Genomic DNA, 20,708 nt, shown 5'->3' on the forward strand with positions numbered 1-20,708 from the left:
CCTTCATCCACCCATCCATCCATCCCCTATCTACCCACATTATAAATCTCCCCATACCACCCAGACAAGGACGACAGTAATTGTATTTTGATAGGAGATCCACCACGACAGTTCATCAACAAGAATTAAATAGAGGACCCACTAATGGATGGTTCGTACTGAGATCTAACTGCCAAACCAGGTCACCCAGTCACACTCTGGTCTGATTGCTGACATTGTCATGGCCTCTGTGGCCGATTGGTATTTGTGTGTCCACTTTAACGAAAGTCAAAAGATTGTAAGCATTGTCAATGTCGAGATTATGCGGTTTTAAAATGGAAGTCTTTAAGAACAATAAGATCAACTTGACCGGTCTTTTTATTGTTTTCTGTAGCATCAAACGGTAAGAATTGATGGCCAGTCCTTCCATTTGATGCTGGTTTATAACAATGCGCTTTTTTCCAGTACTAATCCAATTATAGATATGGCCCACTGCTGTTGGGTTCTTAAGTGACTTGTCTGCGATAACAAATTCTCAACGTTGTCAGATCGTTATCTGTGCGGCTTTGTGGTTTTGTGGTATGACACTCTCTCGGCGCATAGTTGGGTCCTTGAAAAATACTCTTTACTCACACTCTCTCACCGTGCTCAGGTGTAAAATGAGTACCTGGTCATTAACAACGTTGTCTCTGTCGGGAAAACATTGTATTATCACTTAACAGGCGTCATGTCTCGTTCTACATGTTACGTGTTGCTGCTTGTCAGGAATCCTTTGTAAAGCGCTTTGAGCACGTTTAGTGGGTATTGCGTATATAAGAGCTCAACTTTTATTAAGAAGTGAATTAATACAACTCTCACTCTGTATAAACATTCCTCCTACGATATAATTGTAGAATAGAAAAAATGATAATAACGGTTTGTGTAAGGGAATTCGAGTTTATAATCATTATGGAGGCAATATCCACCCATCCATCAATCCATTCTATCATCCATCCACCAATCCATTCTTTCATCCATCCATCCACCAACCCATTCCTTTATCCATCCATCCATCCATTCATCTATCCTTCCATCCATTTCTGATCCAATACTACCAATACCCAACCAATATGCTTATCATAAGAAAGATTGTATTTATCCCGTAAATTGATGGTGCTTTAAAAAAACTGTTCAATAAAAGTCTGCATTGCATTTCTAATACACACACTGAGTACTTACACTTGTTCAAAATAAATAGAAATACCACATGGCTTTTGATCGTTTCCAAATCCCTTCAATTCTAGGGTAATTATCAACTAACGATACAAAAATACACACACAGGACAGGGATCTACGCGTATGTAAAATTAACTTTTCTTTTCAGTGTTTCACTTAAAAATGAGAATTGAATAAAATAAAAGAAAACAGTTGAACCTTCTTGATCACATTCTGTCATAAACGTAGATAAATTTGAAACAGTATGATTTTTTTATTTTGTGTGTGGGTGTGTGTGTGTGTGTGTGTGTGTGTATGGGTGTGTGTGTGTGTCTGTGTGGGTGTATTTCATAACAACAAAAGTGCTTTACGACAGACATAATGTGTACTATTCAAAGGGTAGGAAGCAACTGCTAGTATCCGTTTAGCGAAACATAAATCTTGATAGATCCAGGCTCCAAGAGCTGGATGGTTCCAAAGTACTAATAAAGAAATAATATTGTAGTCTGTCCTACTCTCAAAATCAAATAAAAAATTGGTTTTCCAAACATCAAGGGACAGAACCCAATGTTCGGAATAGTATTTCATGGTGTGATGACCGTCATAACTTTTTAATGAGGAAAAAATGAACATAAAAACCTATCGCTTGTCCAATTCCTCCTCCACATCCCCTCTCCCTCATACACACACACACACACACACACACACACACACACACACACACACACACACACACAAAGATCTCTACGCCTGTCTTTGATATGACACAGAAATTAAAATTGTCATACCCTTGTTTACGAATTGATGTATAAAGGCGATCGAATAAGATTGATCCGATATATAAAACGGTTTCTGACCTTTAACAAGAGGATGAAAAAAATCGAACTTGTCATATTTTCAAATCCAATTTCCGAGATAAAACGCAGGTTATCACTGTTATTTTGCTGTCAGAGTTATAAAGATTTTTGAAAAATCTATAAGATTTGAAATTCCACATCGACGTAAGAGTAAAGGTACAGAGCTGTATAATGATTTCATATTCGTCGTTATCTGATTAATCGGTTTCTGCTTAGATCAACCTGTTTTTATGTCGTTCTAAATCTAGGCTGAACTTTCGGCGAATATTTGAATATAGAACTTCATAATCGTATATTAAACTTGAACTTTTACATAGCGCAATATCCACTAAACATGCTCGAATCGCTTTACAAGTGGTCCCTAACCAACAGCAACACATAACATGCTGAACGGGACATGACGCCTGTTAGGCTATATTGCAATTTTTTTCTGGAGAGAGATACAACGCTGTTAACGGCCAGGTACTCATCTTACACCTGAGTACGGTGAGAGAATGTGAGTAAAGAGCCTTTTTCAAGGACTCAACTATGCGCCGAGCGAAGCTCGAACCCAGGACCTTCCGATCCGAAAGCTAGTGTCATACACTCGACCGTATAAGGCACAATAAATATTAACACAGTTATGTCCTAACACGGGGTTTTATTTTATCATTCTGGAGTTTAAGAAGTTTAACTTTTTGCAATCATAGATTGAATTCTAAATTGTTGTTATGGACAATAATCAGCGTTGGTTTAGGAGATTTGTCTCCCTTGTACACCAATGAAAACATTTCAGATTTGTATAAGTAAACATTGCCTTGTTTCAAATGTACTAATACTCTGCAACAGTCGTAACGTCACTTCCTTCCTAATGACGCATGGTAACTTAGTAACACTGGCTCTAAATTATCGGAACAATGGCGGACGCCCGTATGAAATATTTCTCCGGCGAGCATAAAAGCGTATCCAGAGGGAAAAACCCATAAATTTGATCTTGTTTTGACTTTTACACATTCTGATCACAAGGCATATGAAAAGTTCTAGCCAACATGAAGACTAAAAAGTAATGATTTTCTTTATTTAGAACCAAGATTGCCGCCGTTGCCGGGCGCGTGACATCAGACTATTGAATCGTATTTCAAGTCTGATAAAGAAATATGATCTGTGCAAGTGTGTAAGAAAAGTGCCAGACAATGCAAGAAAGAATAATACAAGAAAAAATCCTGGACTGGGAATCGAACAGGTACAGGAAAAAATAACCACCCCAAAACATTAGTCTACCTGGACTGGGGCTAGAAGAGATTCGATCCACAGTCTAGGTAGACTGATTTTTTGGGATGTTTTTTTCTTCTTGTATTTTTCTATCTTGCTTTGTTTTGGTATCTGTCTTACACACTTGTTCAGATCTTTATCTTACACTGGTGCCTGCTCTCTCGTTTTTTTAAATTGAAATATGACCATGGGCTTGTTTTAACATTTTTAAAATGGAGTTTATATTGTGTCATTTGAGAGTTTTTCCATAACCTATAATAACGAGATTGTAACTATTTGAGCTGTGACACTTATTACATAATTAAACATTGGCTTTATCTATGCGACATTTTCACACCCTGGCTCTGAAGAGTATTTCTTCGATTTAAAAAAAAACAAAACAAAAAAACTTATTTTATTTCCTTCTAAAATCATGCATTTCAGATTGTTTTTGCTTAACATGAATTTTTTTGTGTGGATAAATCGAAATCTTTATTGGCTGTTGGCGTCAGTTTATTCAAGATATGCTGTATTCCAAGACTGACTAATGCCACAATAAACTTTTACTTTTTACAATTCATTTAACTTATCACTGAGTGGGATGAAAAGAATTTAGACACTATTTTTTAAAACAGGAATCGTGGTTTTTCCGACAACGAAGAATAACAACTTATTCACCTGCGTTAGTTTCAACTTCATGCTTGTTTTAAATTTTAGCTCTTAAGAACAAACGTGGAAGCAATTTCAGGTGGTATCACTTTTATAAAAAAGAAAAGTTCAATTTGATACAAACCAAATCTTGTGTGAACAGCTTTTTAACTCTAGTGGGAAATGGCGTTCACACACCAAGGAATTTAACCCTTTCCTTACCAGACATTTTCAGAATTTCTCCCCAAATTTCACACCTACCCAACAAAACAAAAAAATAGTTATTTCTTAATCAAACAGAAAAGCAACAAATACATTCTATGCATAATATTGATCAGCAAAAATTAACTCTACAACACAGTGTCACGTTTTTATAGCTAAAATAAAACTTTAAATTGTGTGATTTACTAAAAAAAAATCTAATTGATAAAAGTGCTGGTTGGATCGTAACGAATGTGACGATTTTCCTATGGTTGGTAAGCAAAGAGAGGGTTAAGAAACTAGAATATATGTATAACACTAACAAGGCAAGTAAAGAGTATATGAGCATTGCTAGAAGACTTGAATTTAAAATATTGATAAATGCAAGAACCCCAGTAAAGAAAGCATGCATTTATAAGATTTTTTTTTGGTTAACCCGTCTTCAGCTGAGATTCTTAAATTTATAGATGATTACAGAATTTCTGTTTAGATCGCTTTTATTGTTGTTGTCCTCCTTTGGGCTATGGGATTCATAAAACCGGGATCATTCTGTTTGTGTTGTATTAACTCACTCAACCCTAACACCGACTATATCCGTAGTCTACCCGGGCTACTTTTACTCCATGCCTATTTATTACATTTCTATGAGACAAATTATAGGCGTAGTATCAAAGCTACTGCTTTTAGTTTTTACACGTTAATGGTAGTTGAATAAAACTTCCTACGTACATGCTCATTTTTAATACGTTTTTTTCCCATAATGAAAAATAGCAAAAATCTCTAGGATTGAGTGAGTTAAAAGAATACACATGCAATAATACCAGAAGAGGCGAAAAGAAATAGAATTGTGTCTGGTACATGAAGTATTATTATGACCCACATTCACCGAGACCAGTGGAAAAACTCACCATGAGTCATCTCCAGTAAGTAAAAAACAAAACAACAATCAACTTCTCCAATGTAAAATATCAATTTCACGCTGTAATTGTTCCACTATTGCTTTTCGACTTGGCACCCAACCCACTTGTGAGAGAAGGAAAGATGGATTGCATTCGGTATGAAATACAACCAAAATCATTTTCTTATCGGTAAAAATGGTATCGATTCCATGTTTAAATCGATTTCTAAAGATTTTTGTTATTCATGTACTAAAATTATTGAATCAAATGAGTTATAAAATTATTATGTGGCTGCATAACAATCTTCTACATTACTTTCCTTCATTACTGTGGTGCGGCTATGTGCAGTTTCCCTCGGATTGGTAGGTACTGTGTTCGAGTCCCGCTCTGAGTGGCGCTTAGTTGAGTCCTTGGAAAAGGTTCTTTACTCACATTCTCTCACCGCACTCAGATGTAAAATTAGTACCTGGCCGATAACAGCTTTGTCGGGAAAATTGTAATATTATTGTCTAACAGGCGTCATGTCTCATCCTACTTTTTAAAGCATTTCTGTTGTCTAGGGATGACTTTGAGCACGTTTAGTGGATATTGCGCTCTACAAAAAGCTAATTTTTTTCTCTATTCCCCAGCTTACAATGGCGTTAGCCGAAGATACAAAACTTCTTCTTCTTCTTCTTCTTCTTCTTCTTCTTCTTCTTCTTCTTCTTCTTCTTCTTCTTCTTCTTCTTCTTCTTCTTCTTCTTCTTCTTCTTCTCGTATGCCTTTTAATCTGGAGTCCTGTTTCTATTCGTCCTTTTGAGTTCTTCTAGCGGGCCGACGCAGAGGGCCATATCTTTTCTCTATGGGTTGTGTATTTTCTGCATCGCTGTTAACAACGCCACTACCACATTATCTCATTCATCTGTAGTGTTTCATTCATCCTGTTTGTTGATAAAGGGGAAACCCGAAACGTCCAATTCATCTGTTTTCGTAATTAAATTGAAGCTCACATTCACTTTCACATTGTTATTTATTTCTTCGAGCTTCGAGCAGCAACATTTACATTACCCTGCGTAAATACAAGTAAATCAAAGGATTCCGCTCCCACTCTTATTTAAATTTTGTTAAATTATTTGTTTCACATTCAATTAGAGTTTTATCTGGTGCTTTGAGAAGCAACCTGTCACAAAGTCCCGGTTTATATCACCTGTTGGAAAATGCACAGTAAAATTATATCAACATCTGCTTCGGGTTGGCAATCGCATACTTTCTCCATTACATGAAATAAAATCTTAACAACTGTTACACTAGCAAAACGACATTTTAAACTTGGACCAGAAAACTTTCACTTCATACAACATCGATCGATTAAAATGGGACACAGCTGTGGTAAAAATTCTTAACCCGAGGCTTCAGCACATTGCCAAATTACACTTTAGCCCAAAAAATTTTCTTTCATATAATATTGATCAGTCAAAAAACAAAGACACATGTTTCGTAAAAACTTCGTAAACTCGATATTTTTTTTTAATGGCCCGAAAACTTATTCTTCATATATCGATCGATTAAACGGACCTAATCCTTGTGACAATACTTAAACCTGACACTGATACCGTGTACATGTATGCAGGTCTGACATCCGAATTCACTAGTTTAACGTTGTAATCGACATTATTTTGCGGTTTTTTTTTTTTTTTGGGGGGGGGGGGTTGTTTTTTTTTTTTTTGTTTTTTTTTTTTTAGATTTCCATTACAACAATGAGCCCATAAGGAATTGAGTTATCAGACTTGCAAATAAGTGCACGTCGCCCGAGACCTAACGATTTTGATATTTTTGCAGGTTGTGGGTCATTTTAATGGATTCATAATTTACTAGCCTAAATCTATAAAGACGTTTTGTGGGTCTACAGACCCAGAATAGGAATGCCATGTTTGAGTCATATCATGTGTCTAAAACAGTGCAGAAGGAAATGAAACATAAAACCAAATATTATAAACAGCCAACCCTGTCTGGAGTCAATGAAATTATAGTTTTATTTTGTCTGTTTCATGATTTTATTTTTAACGAAACAAGAAACAAGTCGTGAGAGGAGGTCTGTTTATTTTATATATATTTTAAGTGTTTTCTAAAGAGCTTGTAAAAGGAAAAATGATAACATTTTTGTTACGGTGGTACAGCTGGATGTTCTGACTTAGTGAAATATAATGTATGTTATATTTTTACTATAATAGCTGTAATGGGTTTTTTTTTAATATTATTTTTGCTTTTGTTTTTGGAAATAATGGTGATGCAAATTATGCATATTTATTAATTTACATCCGTATTTTTTAATGTATTCATTCATATTTATTTATTTATCTAAGTCAATGTGTACTTATTTGCAGGTTTGATAACCAAATTTTTAAGGGCTTCCTGTAGAAAAGACTCATAGACCCAAGGCCAAATATACCCCATTACATCAATGCTAATCAAGCCCGTAAACGCGTTCTATTATCAGCAGCCCTGCTAAATAGGTGGACGTCTATTTAAGTACATATTTATTATAAATGCGTCGTTGTGAATAGAAACTCGTTGTTACAGAAACGCCGAAACATTTTGAAGCGGAAAGATTTAGAGCACAGATATATAATTTAACATAATTTACCTAATGTTGTTTTAATGGGCAAACACGAAAACATTTTAAACAACTTATCTCGTCGAAAAAAATAACTCAGTTTCCTTAAAGTTTTGACCAGCATGAAAGACTATAATAAACTGACCCAAACTTAATGTCATCATTCCGCAACTCTTTAAAGACTCGGGTTTGAAACTTTTTGATGAGTTTGTTGACATTTTCATTTATCGATATTCCAAAATAAAGGTTTTTGGCCTAAATTATTGAGATGGGTTTTGTCAGAGTACGACATAATATTTTGGTTCGGTCAAATGTTCACGATTTGTGGCTTGAAAAACAATAACAAATAGTTTCTAACCATCACAAAAAAAAACCTAAAAGAAAAATAATAATAAAAATAACAACAACAACAATTACAACAACAAAACCCCACAAATCGACTGTAACGTTCACATCTTTTGATTTCTGAGATCGAATATAAACGAGAAGTAACCTGTCTGATTGGCAACTGGCAAAGACAATTTTGACGCAACCGCTTTGCCGTACTCTGGAAAAACCCATATTTTAAAATTTGGCCGGAAAACTCGTCCTTCAAATCTCGATCGATTTAAATGACTCTCATTAGGCAAAAATAAGAAAAAACCCTCGCGAAGTCCCAGGTTTGAGATTTTTTTTTTGTTTTTGTTTTTGCTAAGATGAGGGTCATTTATTTTTTTCGATCGATATTTGAAAGGATGAGTTTTCTGGCCAAATTTTAAAATATGGGTTTTTCCACAGTACGGCAGCGCTGGTTTTGAAATCCCTGTAAAATTGCCATGCAGATTGATTGACAACAAATGCGATTTGTCTATGTGAAGTCACGTGAGCGAATTTAAACTAAAACTCATGGATTTGTTGACGCCTAAAATGTCAGAAGTTCATTTGACTTGCCCGATTCAGCCTCATCCTTTCCTCAACTATCTTTCTGCTTCACCCTCTCAAGTCTTTCTTCTTGTCAATTGGATTCAATAGTATGATATCACGTCGCCCAGCAACGGCGGCCATCGTGGTTCTAAACAAAGAAAATCGGTACTTTTTATTCTTCATGCTGGCTAGAACTTTTCATATGTCTTGTGATCAGAATGTGTAAAAGTCAAAACATGATCAGATTTATAATGTTTTTTTTTTTCAGCTGGATCCGCTTTTATGCATGCTCGTCAGAGAAATATTTCATAAGGGCGTCCGCCATTGTTCCGATAGTTTAGAGCCAGTCACTAAGTAACCATGCGTCATTACGAGGGAAGTGACGTTACGACTGTTGAAGCGTATTGACTTGCCCGATTCAGCCTCATCCTTTCCTCAACGTTATTTCTGCTTCACCCTCTCAAGTCTTTCTTCTAGGCAATTGTTGAACGGACTTTACTTTTTCTCGTTCTCTTCCTCCCACCCCCCCCCCCCCCCCATCCCCCTCTCCAAAACACGAGATACACCCCCCCCCCCAAACACACACATACATACATATATACAGACACTCTTACTCACATACTTATACCTAGAACTTGATGCCGAAATCGGTAACACTGATAATCAGAGAGATCTATTTTTTTAAAAAGCAATTATAACTAATTACTTTTAAAGAATTGATTTAAAGTTGTCAGCAACCTGAATCACCCCTCTCTCTCTCTCTCTCTCTCTCTCTCTCTCTCTCTCTCTCTCTCTCTCTCTCTCTCTCTCTCTCTGTCTCTCTCTCTCTCTCTCTCTCTCTCTCTCTCCCCCCCCCCCCCGCCCCCCACCAATCTAACGCACCCACTTCATCTCTAATCTCTGCACTATCATTTTACCCTTCAACCGCGGGTTTCGAATTGATTCTAACCAGATCCAATAATACTTTCTCCCATCATCTATCTTAATATAGTCTTTGCACATGTAAGTTCACACTCATTAAAACCCTCATAGTATTGGGTACTAAACAATTATTATTATTTGTTATACGTAAATGAAAAGATGATTTATTTCTCTATCCAATGTACATAAGAATGGTTATCCCAATGCCCCTTGGAAAAGGAAGTCGGGAGTTTAAGTAGTGACACCAAAAAATTGAGTTTGCAAATTTACACAACTTTATTCAAACAAGTAGGCTTGTTTTGGGGCAGTCACCCGTCTTTGCATTAACAAAGTGAATTGTTTTTAATTTAAATGACTGCAATAGTTTTATCCCAGATATCTTGAAGATACTGGTATAAGTCATCTCCATTTTGCTGAGGACCAAGGCGACATACGTTTTGTTTGTTTTAATGGTTTTATGGCGCCTGTAACGCATTTAGGTCATATCAGCGCCAGTAAAAAGGAAGAAAAAGGGATAGTAAAAAGGTCTAGAATTACAATTAAAGCACCCAAGAAGAGTAAGACAAAAGGGAAATTGGTTCAAATAGGGAACAGATGAGATTTCAAGAGCACACCATCGGTGAGTTTGAGATCACCTGAATGTTTTATCCTGACACATGCATAGGACCTCATTAATAGGAACACACTCAAATGTTTACAAATCAAATATATCAATATATGCAAATCAAAAAAAAGAAAGAATTATACAGTGCATCACAGAGAGGTGATTTACAAGACAAAAAATGTCATCTCCTCAAAACTTTAATTATACATTTGACTGCTTCCCTCCCAGCCAAGGACTCCGGCAAGGGAAAGGCAGAGACAAAAAAGCAAGTTTGAAAACTGCTGGTCACTTCATTTCCTCAAATGATTGCTCTGTTAAAGATCATGAGTGATTAAGCCCCTGATCGATGGTACATTCGCTGACATAAATCATTTTTTTTTTGTCTTTTTATTATTGTCTCTGAAAAAAAGGAACAAGAAGTTCTTGAAGGATATATTTAATGTGATTGTCTAATGACACAATGTCATCTACGAGGGTCACGAGATAAGTTTCCGGAATAGGTTATAAGGAACAATGGCATTATCATCAAATTTTCACAGCTTCTCAAAGTATTCTCCTTGAGCTTGGATGCAGAGTTTATCCTCTTAAACGTAAAATCAACGCAGTTTTGCTACATTTCTGATGGTGCGGCTGAAATTATATCGTCAAATGCCCTTACGGTATCTTCGGGAGTCTCAAATTTAATCCCATAGAGTTTTTTCCTTGGCATAATATGGGAACTAAAAGAAGTCATAAAGAAGGGGGGGGGGGGGGTCGGGAGAATATGGAAGGTGGGTTAGGATTTGAGGGTTGTTTTCAGTCAAGAACTGCACCGTTGCAATGGCGGTGTGAGCACCTGCGTTGTCATGGTGCCATAGCAACCCCCTTGTGCCTGACTTTGGACGCCCTTTTCTCCACTTCTTTAAAACTGTCTGCGTGCAGTGGTTTACATACAAATCTGGGGTGACTGTGTGTCTGTCTAGAGTGGTACTGTGGCAATGTAACATTTTAAATTGACAAAGCTACACAGTATTTTCTTTCCAACGCTGCAAGATCGCTTGGATTTTAGAGTTGCAGCCTCACCAGAGAGCCACACTCTAAATTGGCGCGTTTTTTCAGGGTCATACACATAAATCCATGTTTAATCACCATTCACAAAGTTTTCCGCATTTATTCTAGATCTACCTTCATTGAGCAGCTGAAGCGTAGTGGTGCAAAATTGAACACGTTTTTGTTTTTGGTCATCGGTGAGTTGGCGAGGCACCCATTTAGCGGACACCTTGTTTACATTAAAGCATTCGTGCAGTATCTTCCAGACACTTAGTGATGAAATGCCCAAGGAATGCTCTATCTTATGATATGTAAATACGTGCATCATTTTCAATCATAGTCTTTGTGGCAGACACCGACTTTACCGTAACTGCACCTGCACGTCCCCTGTTTTTCTGAATAATATTGTCTTGATGACAATATTCCAATATTTCCTGTAACAAAATTTTCGTCTGTCAGCAGTATCAGTCTCAAACTTTAACCCATCGTGGCCAAAACATTTGCCCATTGTTCATGAGAATACCGACAAATTTTGCGGGCCCAATTTTAACGGTTTTTTCAGTGCAAATCGGTTAATAAAGGGTCTTTGCATTGTCATCCTATTTTTTAACATATTTCAACCAGCATCTAATGATGAATCTAGCGATGTAAGTGTCTGTAGCTGCTGTTGAAACAACTGATTTCAAAGGACTTTCTCAATATTGGTGTACACTACCTTCATCGGATTATTCTTTCTATGTTTTTGTTACATCTTGATTCAATCTTCCGCAGTATATCGTATTTTGGATCTCAAACTGGGAAACCACAAAGTATAATACTTAGTTTCACTCGTGTTCCATAATAATTCCTTTATCAGATGTCTCAGACTAAGATGAGCGTGAAAAATTGCGTAATATATATTTAAGATGAAAAAATATGAATTGAAATTAGTATCAGATACATAAGAACGAAATATATATGATAGAAAAGAAGACAAGCTTTTTTGAGGATTATCTTCTTTCCATTATATCATATGAATCCCCGTTTCAAAGAGGTATTATGTTGGGATGTTATGTGGGTGCTGAAAACTGAATTTATAGACACAAACATGAAACTTGGGGTCCTTTTCCAGTCGTCATTGGGGAGTATATATTATACAATTTCTTACATCACAAAAACTTTTATTTTTAAATCAGTACTATTTGCTCTCATTTCTATTCTAAAATCACTTTTCGAGGTCCAGTTCATCCCGACACAATACCGCTTTGTTTTTGTTTTTAAGGGTTTTACGGCACTTACAACACATATCAGCGCTAGCAATACCCCTTTGAGACGATGGTTGACATATTGTTCTTTCTGTTTTTGCCTCGCATTTAATCATATATTTATCTTCTCAGACTTCTATGTTTTGGGCTGCTTGGTGTGTTTCTGGTTTCAAAAATAGCATAATAATAAATAGAAAACACGATAAGGACTTCCTGTACGTTATCTGGTACACGGTGACTTCCATCAGCAAATTCTCTGCAGGTGAATGTAACGTCATCGTTCTTCAAAGCAAGAATTCAAGTATTCATCAATGTTCGTGTTATATTTTTGATTTCGTGATTCTGTTACTCTTGAGTTGCTCTCTCTCTCTCTCTCTCTCTCTCTCTCTCTCTCTCTCTCTCTCTCTCTCTCTCTCTCTCTCTCTCTCTCTCTCTCTCTCTCTCTCTCTCTCTCTCTCCTTATTCTTCTTCTTCTTTTTCCGCTTTTCCCCTCTCTTCTTTTTCTGCCCCCCTTCCCTTCCTGTTCTTTTGAGCATTCGATACTCTCTCTCTCTCTCTCTCTCTCTCACTCTCTCTCACTCACTCTCTCTCTATCTATCTATCTATCTATTTATCTATCTATCTATCTATCTATCTATCTATCTATCTATCTATCTATCTATCTATCTATCTCTTTCTCTCCTTTTCGCTTCCCCTCTCATTGTTCCATTTCATCGCGCTCTTAATTTTTTATCAGTCTATACACAATTCAAAATCTCACCCCTGGCCCCCTTCTCTCTCTATCTTTGTGTGTGTGTGTGTGTGTGTGTGTGTGTGTGTGTGTGTATGTGGTTTTGTCTGTGTATGTGTGTGTGTGTGTGTTTATCTTTGATCATGGTATGATATGTATGGATTAAGCATTCTTTACAAGTAATTTTTTACCTTTTAATAATCAATGGCTTCTAAATGATATCCCACACCGTGTGTTCGTGATATAATTCCTTGTAATGTTTCGAAATGACATTTAATAACTCTTTGCCGTGTAATTATGATTATTGAGAAAAAAAAAAACCTCAGAAAACTAAAGACAAAACTTAAGTAAATAATACAAAAAAAAACCCTTGAAACGATTAGTCGACCGAATTTATATTCAGAGCAATATTAGTACTGCTGTCCTCAGGAAAAAAAAGAAAACATTTTAAAATTTGGCCAGAAAACGCCCATCTTAGCACCCAAAAAAACAAAAACAAAACAAAACAAAAAAACAAAACAAAAAACAGTACAAACTCTCAAACATGGGATTTCGCGTAGTCCCGGGTTTGAGAGTTTCTTTTTTCCAAGATGAGGGTCATTTAAATCGATCGATATTTGAAGGACGAGTTTTCTGGCCAAATGTTAAAATATGAGTTTTCCAGAGTATGGCAGAATAGGGACGACAACTGTAAAATATGTATCTACTGTGCATTGACTAAACACCCTTGTATGATTATTTTGGTCAGTAACACACTTTCATTACATCACATGTCGACATATCAACTCACTCAATCCTAGAGATTTTTTGCTACTTTTCAAAATTGGAAAAAAATGTATTAAAAATGAGCATGAACATAGATAGTTTTATTCAACTACCATTACCATGTAAACATTGAGAACATTAGCTTTGATACTACGCCCATAATTTGTCTCAGAAAAAAATGTAATAAATAGGCATGGGGTAAAAGTAACCCCGGGCGTACTACGGATATAGTCGGTGTTAGGGTTGAGTGAGTTAAGATGATTCCCAAGGTGTCAACATTTTAAACCTGAGATTTTTCTTTCTTTCTTTCTTTTGGTTTGTTTTTGTTTGGTTTTGTTTCGTTGTTGTTGTTTTGTTAACAACGGATCTTGTTCTTTTATTTATGTATGTTGACCTAGATTTTTTTCTGGTCATGTTTTTGACCCTCGCCTCAAACCGGTGTTATGTTGAATACAATTATCAGTGAGTTTTGATGATATGCCGTTAAGTAAAATACTCACCAGCACTGCCAGCCAAAGCAATCGCAACTGACACCAAATGATGTGGAACCTGTCGTGTTCGAGGGATATTAGAGAGAATAATTTAATGAGAATGTATCACACTTCCGGCAGTCTGAAAATGACAGCAAAAAGCTGAGTGACGTCAACTTTATTCATTTTATGCATCTTCTGATACTAAAACTTACCTGTTCAGCAAGGTAAATTGAAAAAAAAAAAGATGCGTTAATTTAACATAACAGTTGGAGTAATTCATTTTCGGTTGTACAAATTTTATTATTTAATTGGCAAATTTGATTTTTTGTAACACTAAGGCTCTGAACTGACTGGACCACTCGTCACCAAATTTTGCATAGGGTTTATAATTAACATGAAGCTGGTTTGCGTGTATTAAGAGATTTATTAGAAATCATGATGATTTTATCGGAAAATAAAATTTGTTTCGTCAAATCGCATCGAAAATAACAGACACCATCATTTTTAGCTCGTGGGTTGTGCGTCAACATTCCGGTTAGCGAGTATGACAATGACAATGAGATTGGAGTACTTGCATTGAATCGAGAGCAGTTAGTGGTTTCTGTCATTATTTTGAATACAATCATTTTCCTTAAAATGCATTCGAACCATTTTCTGCTCTTAACATTGGAAAATAATTCTCAGTAAGTGAGCGAAGTATATAAAATATTAAATTTAGAAAATGTCTCTTCGTGTCCAAATAGAAAGCTCCGTGGGGTTCTCTTACGAAGTTGACAACTGTATTGTCTATTAAGATAATAAAAATTGAGTTCAAATTTTATTCAACACTTGAATAATATATTTTGAGTTGACTGATTCTTCATCACGTTCATTGAACGGGCAGCTGTGCTTGTTGATAATAATACAAGGCATGTCTACCGCCATTTCCGGCGAGGTTTTAAATGCCGGCTACACGAAACCAACTTCCGTATTCATGAATAAGTACTTTGAACAAAAAGAGAAAATGACCCGCCGCCTCAAAACGGTATTAAATCGGGACGATCAAAGTGCTGAGAATAGAATCTATGACCAAAAACAGCAGACTTGTGTTGAGTCCGTGTATGTTTTATTGAAGAAAAAATATAGAATTTTAAAATGCTGAAAACCGAAATTTCGTCTTCTTGACCAGCTTAAAATTGACCTTTCATATTCAGCATCTTGTTCATCCTGACATAATACCGTTTTGATACGATGGGTCACACATGAGGCAAAATAAAAAAAATATCAGAATCAAATTTTCCTCTGATCTTTTCAGTGCAATCATTTTGAAAATTGGTACAAGATACATGAATCAGCGGACAACTTATTTTCTTGCACAAGACTGAGAGACGGAATAATTTTGCAAGCAAACGTAATTTTTACCATGAATTTGGCATCAGTCGACAACAACAAATGCCGGGTCTGTAATAGTCAAGAACAACACCGGATCAAAAAGATTCAAACAACGAATCAGGTTGTCGACAACCATAGCGGGAGGTCACGAGATAAGAAAGGTCAATCATTTTTTTCACCTCGATTTATGTCAGATTGGCGTTTTATATTCCATTGATGAGATCAAAATGTTGTACACAGAGTTTTCTTCATGTTTAATGGTGATATTTGATTTCTATTAAATGTTTATTGTAGCCAAGACTCTTTTATGGTGTTTTTATTGAATAACTACGAATATGTTAGAATTTTTTAGATTATCGTTTCGTTCAAATGTAAAAATATTAGATCTTAGTATATTTATTATAATAATTCTGGCCGTATTCATGTCTTCATGTATACATTTGATCTGGGATGCAAGTAGTCGATACCTGCGATCCGCTGCTTGTATTTGACTTATCCGGGATTCATTCACATATTCATCACAGCCCTAATCTACGTAGTAAATAAGCAGCTCACCAATTTAATCAGGTATTATGTCGGAGTAAAACTGATGCCAAAAACTAAACTTAAAGTTAAGATGATAAAAAATACGGCGTTTTAGTCTTTTACAGTTTTTATGAAATCATTCCCACCAACTGATGCTATGCGTTGAGGTAAAATAATCACAACTTCCGCCAGCCAGATTCAACGTTACAAAAACACAATTCGATGTGTAACCTTAAACGTTTATAGTCTGATTGATGGAATTTGGTGAGAACCAATCATTAAAACGGCTGTCTATAAACGTTAACAAAGAGTTGAGTGGCATCAATTTCGTTTGATCTATAAAGAGTATATTATATTTAAAACAAGTTTCATTATTTGATTTTGAGTTCACCTTTCGGCACCCCTGTATAACTCCTTTTTGAGGCGACTATAGCAGATGTGCACCTGGTCGTTTTCTCTCAAATAATAATAATTGTAATAGTAATAATAATAATAAACAAGTGGGCTTTTAAGGCAGATTTGAAGTTTGAGATATTCTCGATTTCTCTAATAGGTTGCGGTAGGGTATTCCAGAGTTTAGGGCCATACTATTGAAAAGAGCGATCACCAAAATATTCTATTTACTTTTTTGGTTCTACAGATAATAAAGTGATGCCGCAGTAACAGGAGAGAGCAGTAACATCAATGCGACTCGGGGTCAATCAGAAATGTCCAATGGAATCTCCAATGGAAACCGCTACATGAAAGACGCTCCATCGACAAACTCCTCATATTCCACAAAGCACCAAACGGAAAACTCGAAATTCCAACTAGCCATTTGAAACGGAACAACAAGAAAACAAGAAATACATCATTTGATTTTGAAATCCCCCACTCAAGAACAAACCAACATCTTTACTCTTTCTTCCCTTCCACCGTCCTACTGTGGAACTCCCTACCAACCAATTGTAAACAAGCCCTTTCGACTGATCACTTCAAAAAATCGCTCCCTGTTTCCCTCTAAAACCCCTGTTACGGAAAAATCGGCCATACTACAATCTTCAGCTCGGTGGAATTTTGGTGATTTCCAGCCAAAATCCATATATTTTTTCCAAACCAGGCTTCAAGCATACGTAAGACATTTTATTTTATGTTTATGAGAAGCAGAAGACATAATCTAATCCATAAATATGAAAAGAAAACTCATTTTAGTTCACCCTGTCTTCAAGAGAAATTATAGGCTAACAATGGCTTATTTTAAAAATATTTCTTCTCTAATCTAGATAAGTCTTTATCTAGTCTAGTGTGTTAATAGTCGGTGTCAGTATCAAGTAGCAACAGTGGAAGTAGTTGTAATAGTAATTTAAATAAATGGATGAACTTGTCATAATTTATGTTTATTATGTTGACAATAGTTAGAAAACTTTAAATGGCAATTTCTCGAAAGTTGAATTTTACGCACTTTTCTATTTTTCAGTTCTAAAAACTCAGCAATTAACAAGGGTACATAGTTATTATTTTACACAGATGCTCTTTATATGTTGTTCTAAGTAGCTGACTCTTTAAATTATTTTTTTTTAAATGTCCATGTTTGAAAAAATAACGATTTTTGGGTAAAAAGTAGGCAATTTTAACGCAAATATTTTGACATATTTTTGAAAACATCATAGTTTTTTTTTAATTTGCATAAATTTCTAAATCTAAATTGTCAACTATTTGTAGGAAGGATGTATCTTTGTATAAAAAAAAAAGAAATGAATATTGTAAAGTTATTAATAACCAAGATCTTAGAACTGACAAAAAATGCTAATTTTGTAAACAAAAATCCTAGATGGCGACCATCGCCATGGCCACCATATTGTAAACAATGTTTAAAAAAGTGTTTTCCTCCATTTCTGACCACGGGCTTTCTGTTAGACATGTTTATATTGTTTATTTTCTTTTTTTTTTCCTCAAAAAATGGTCTCCCCATCGATAGAAGAACCCCTTAACCCTCTCCTTACCGACCATAGGAAAATCGTCACATTCGTTACGATCCAACCAGCACTTTTATCATTCAGATTTCTTTTGTAAATCACACAATTTAAAGAAAAATGTTTTATTTTAGCTATAAACACGTGACACTGTGTTGTAGAGTTCATTTTGTTTATCAATATTATGCTTAGAATTATTTTTTGCTTTTCTATGAGTAAGAAAAAACTATTTTTGTGTTGGGTGGGTGTGAAATTTTGGGAAAAATTCTGAAAATGGCTGGTAAGGAAAGGGTTAATGGAAGAAGATGAAGATGATGATGATGAAGAAGAAGAAGAAGAAGAAAAAGAAGAAGAAGAAGAAGAAGAAGAAGAAGAAGAAGAAGAAGAAGAAGAAGAAGAAGAAGAAGAAGAAGAAGAAGAAGAAGAAGAAGAAGAAGAAGAAGAAGAAGAAGAAGAAGAAGAAGAATATGCGGTCAGACTCCTTGCTTTTCATTTCTTCTCCAAGAATCAAAATGATGTGTGATGTATTTTGCAAACCAGACAAGGCTCACGAAATCAATGGCGAGACGTGACCTATAGCGAGAAAAAGGATTTGAACAGATCGTTTGTTTGGCGAGCAAACAATCCCTTCAAATGAGTTGTTTCCAAACTATAATGCTTTAACGATTCAATACGCCTTGAAGGCGGGAAACGCGAGCTCCGTCATTGATCATTGCAACTCTGGATTACCAAGGATAATAAATAAATAAGAAAGAACAAGATTATAAAATAAAAGGGAACAGGGATTCGGGCGAAAATCTTTATTTATCAATATATTATTATACGAGAACAATAAAGAAATCCGATATACCTCCTTAAACGTATTCATTCACAATTGGACTGAAAGGGTGTGATGTTATATCTTCTACTCTCCAGGTTCCAAACTCATTGGAAGTGTGTATACAGCCAGTACTTCGGAGGACTAATAATGAAAAGGTTTCATATGGAATCATAAAGTGGTATAACTATTTTCGTAGCCGTGTGTATGGACAGATTCTTAGGATTACGGGACGTGAAAGAGAAATGAGGGATGATCTTTATTAACGACCAACATAATATAGGTTGGGTTTTTTGTTCTCTCTTAGTGAACAGAGAGGTACTTACCGTGTCTTCTTTCTCCTTATAATTCGAACTGGCTGGAAGAGCAACAGTCAAATGTATAGTTATAGTTTTGGAAGATGATAGTTTACTCCCAAATAAATCATCTTTCTGTTATGTACTGTTATATATTAATATGTTTTGTTTTGAATATCATGATTTTTAAACATTTGACTGTTTTCCTCTTATTCTTAATGGGGACAAGTGCTTGTGTTTGGGTGAGCGGGGGTTTTAGGTGATCTCACTGTCACTGGTAGTGTGCTCTTGGAATCTACGTCTGTTTCCTATCTAAACCACCCCCTTTGACTTACTCTTTTCGTTTATTCTAATTGTAAATCTATAATATTTTTACTATCCCATTTTATTTATTTTTACTGACGCTGAACTGACGTAAATGAGTCTCAAGTGCTGTAAACCCCTTAAAGACAAAAACGTCTATAGCGTTCTTAATAGGGAAATTCAAACATCAAAAGATTGCAATATACTTCAAGAAAACCTGGTCAGGCTACAATCGTGAGAAAAAGAATGGAAAATGGAATTTCACCCGAAGAAATGGCAGCTAATTTGTATCACGAACAAAAGGAAAATAACAAATTCAGATTATTATACACACGAAGAAAAATTGGAGACAACGCAAAAAGCTGAATATCTTGGATTAACTCTTGACATCAAAATGTTTTGGCAGCACCACATCGATAAGTAAATAAAAGGCCTCGCAATCTGAATGACGCTTGCTGGGAATGGTGAGATTCAGTCACAGATTTTAAACAATCTCGATGAGTATACCTGCTCTTTCCATCTATGTTGTTAATTGTTTCCTGGTCACGGCCCTGGACAGAGTTTTGAGGTTGTCAAGATATTGTTGTGACTTTAGTACGGAGTGCACTGCAGTTTTTCTTAGTTCTTCAGGGAGTATTTCGGCCTCATTTGAATCTAGAAATTTCTTATCTTTATATGTAGATAGATCATGGTTCAGGGTAGTTACTATTGATGTTGGTGACTACACATCGATAACGTTTGTAAAAAGGCAAATACAAAACTTGGATTCTTGAGAAGAAATGTACAAAGTTGTTCAAGGAATATCAGAGAAACCTGCTATAAAGTCTTTTTACGGCCTTTTTAGAATATATTGCATGTGGTTGGGACCCCAAAATTAAAAAGCAGATGGAACAGCTCGAGAAAATTCAAAACAGTGTATGTAGATGTGTTTATAATAACTACAGGTGAAAGCATCAGTGAGATGCGCAAGAGCCTAAACTAGTCGCCATTACATGGAAGACGCACTACACAAAAATCCAAAGTCCTCTTTCAGGCTCGTCATGGACTGACAACGATCCCAGTCAGTTGATCGCCTTATCCCAAACAAAAGAAAACAGGCGTCATACCAGGCCCCACAGTCACGAGTTAATGCTCATCTCAACTCGTTTTTTTTCCAAGCACCATCCCAATATGG

Source organism: Berghia stephanieae, chromosome 5 (assembly GCF_034508935.2).
Source record: "Berghia stephanieae isolate SIO BIC M18660-M18661 chromosome 5, UCSD_Bste_1.3, whole genome shotgun sequence".
Taxonomy (NCBI): Eukaryota; Metazoa; Mollusca; class Gastropoda; order Nudibranchia; family Aeolidiidae; genus Berghia; species Berghia stephanieae.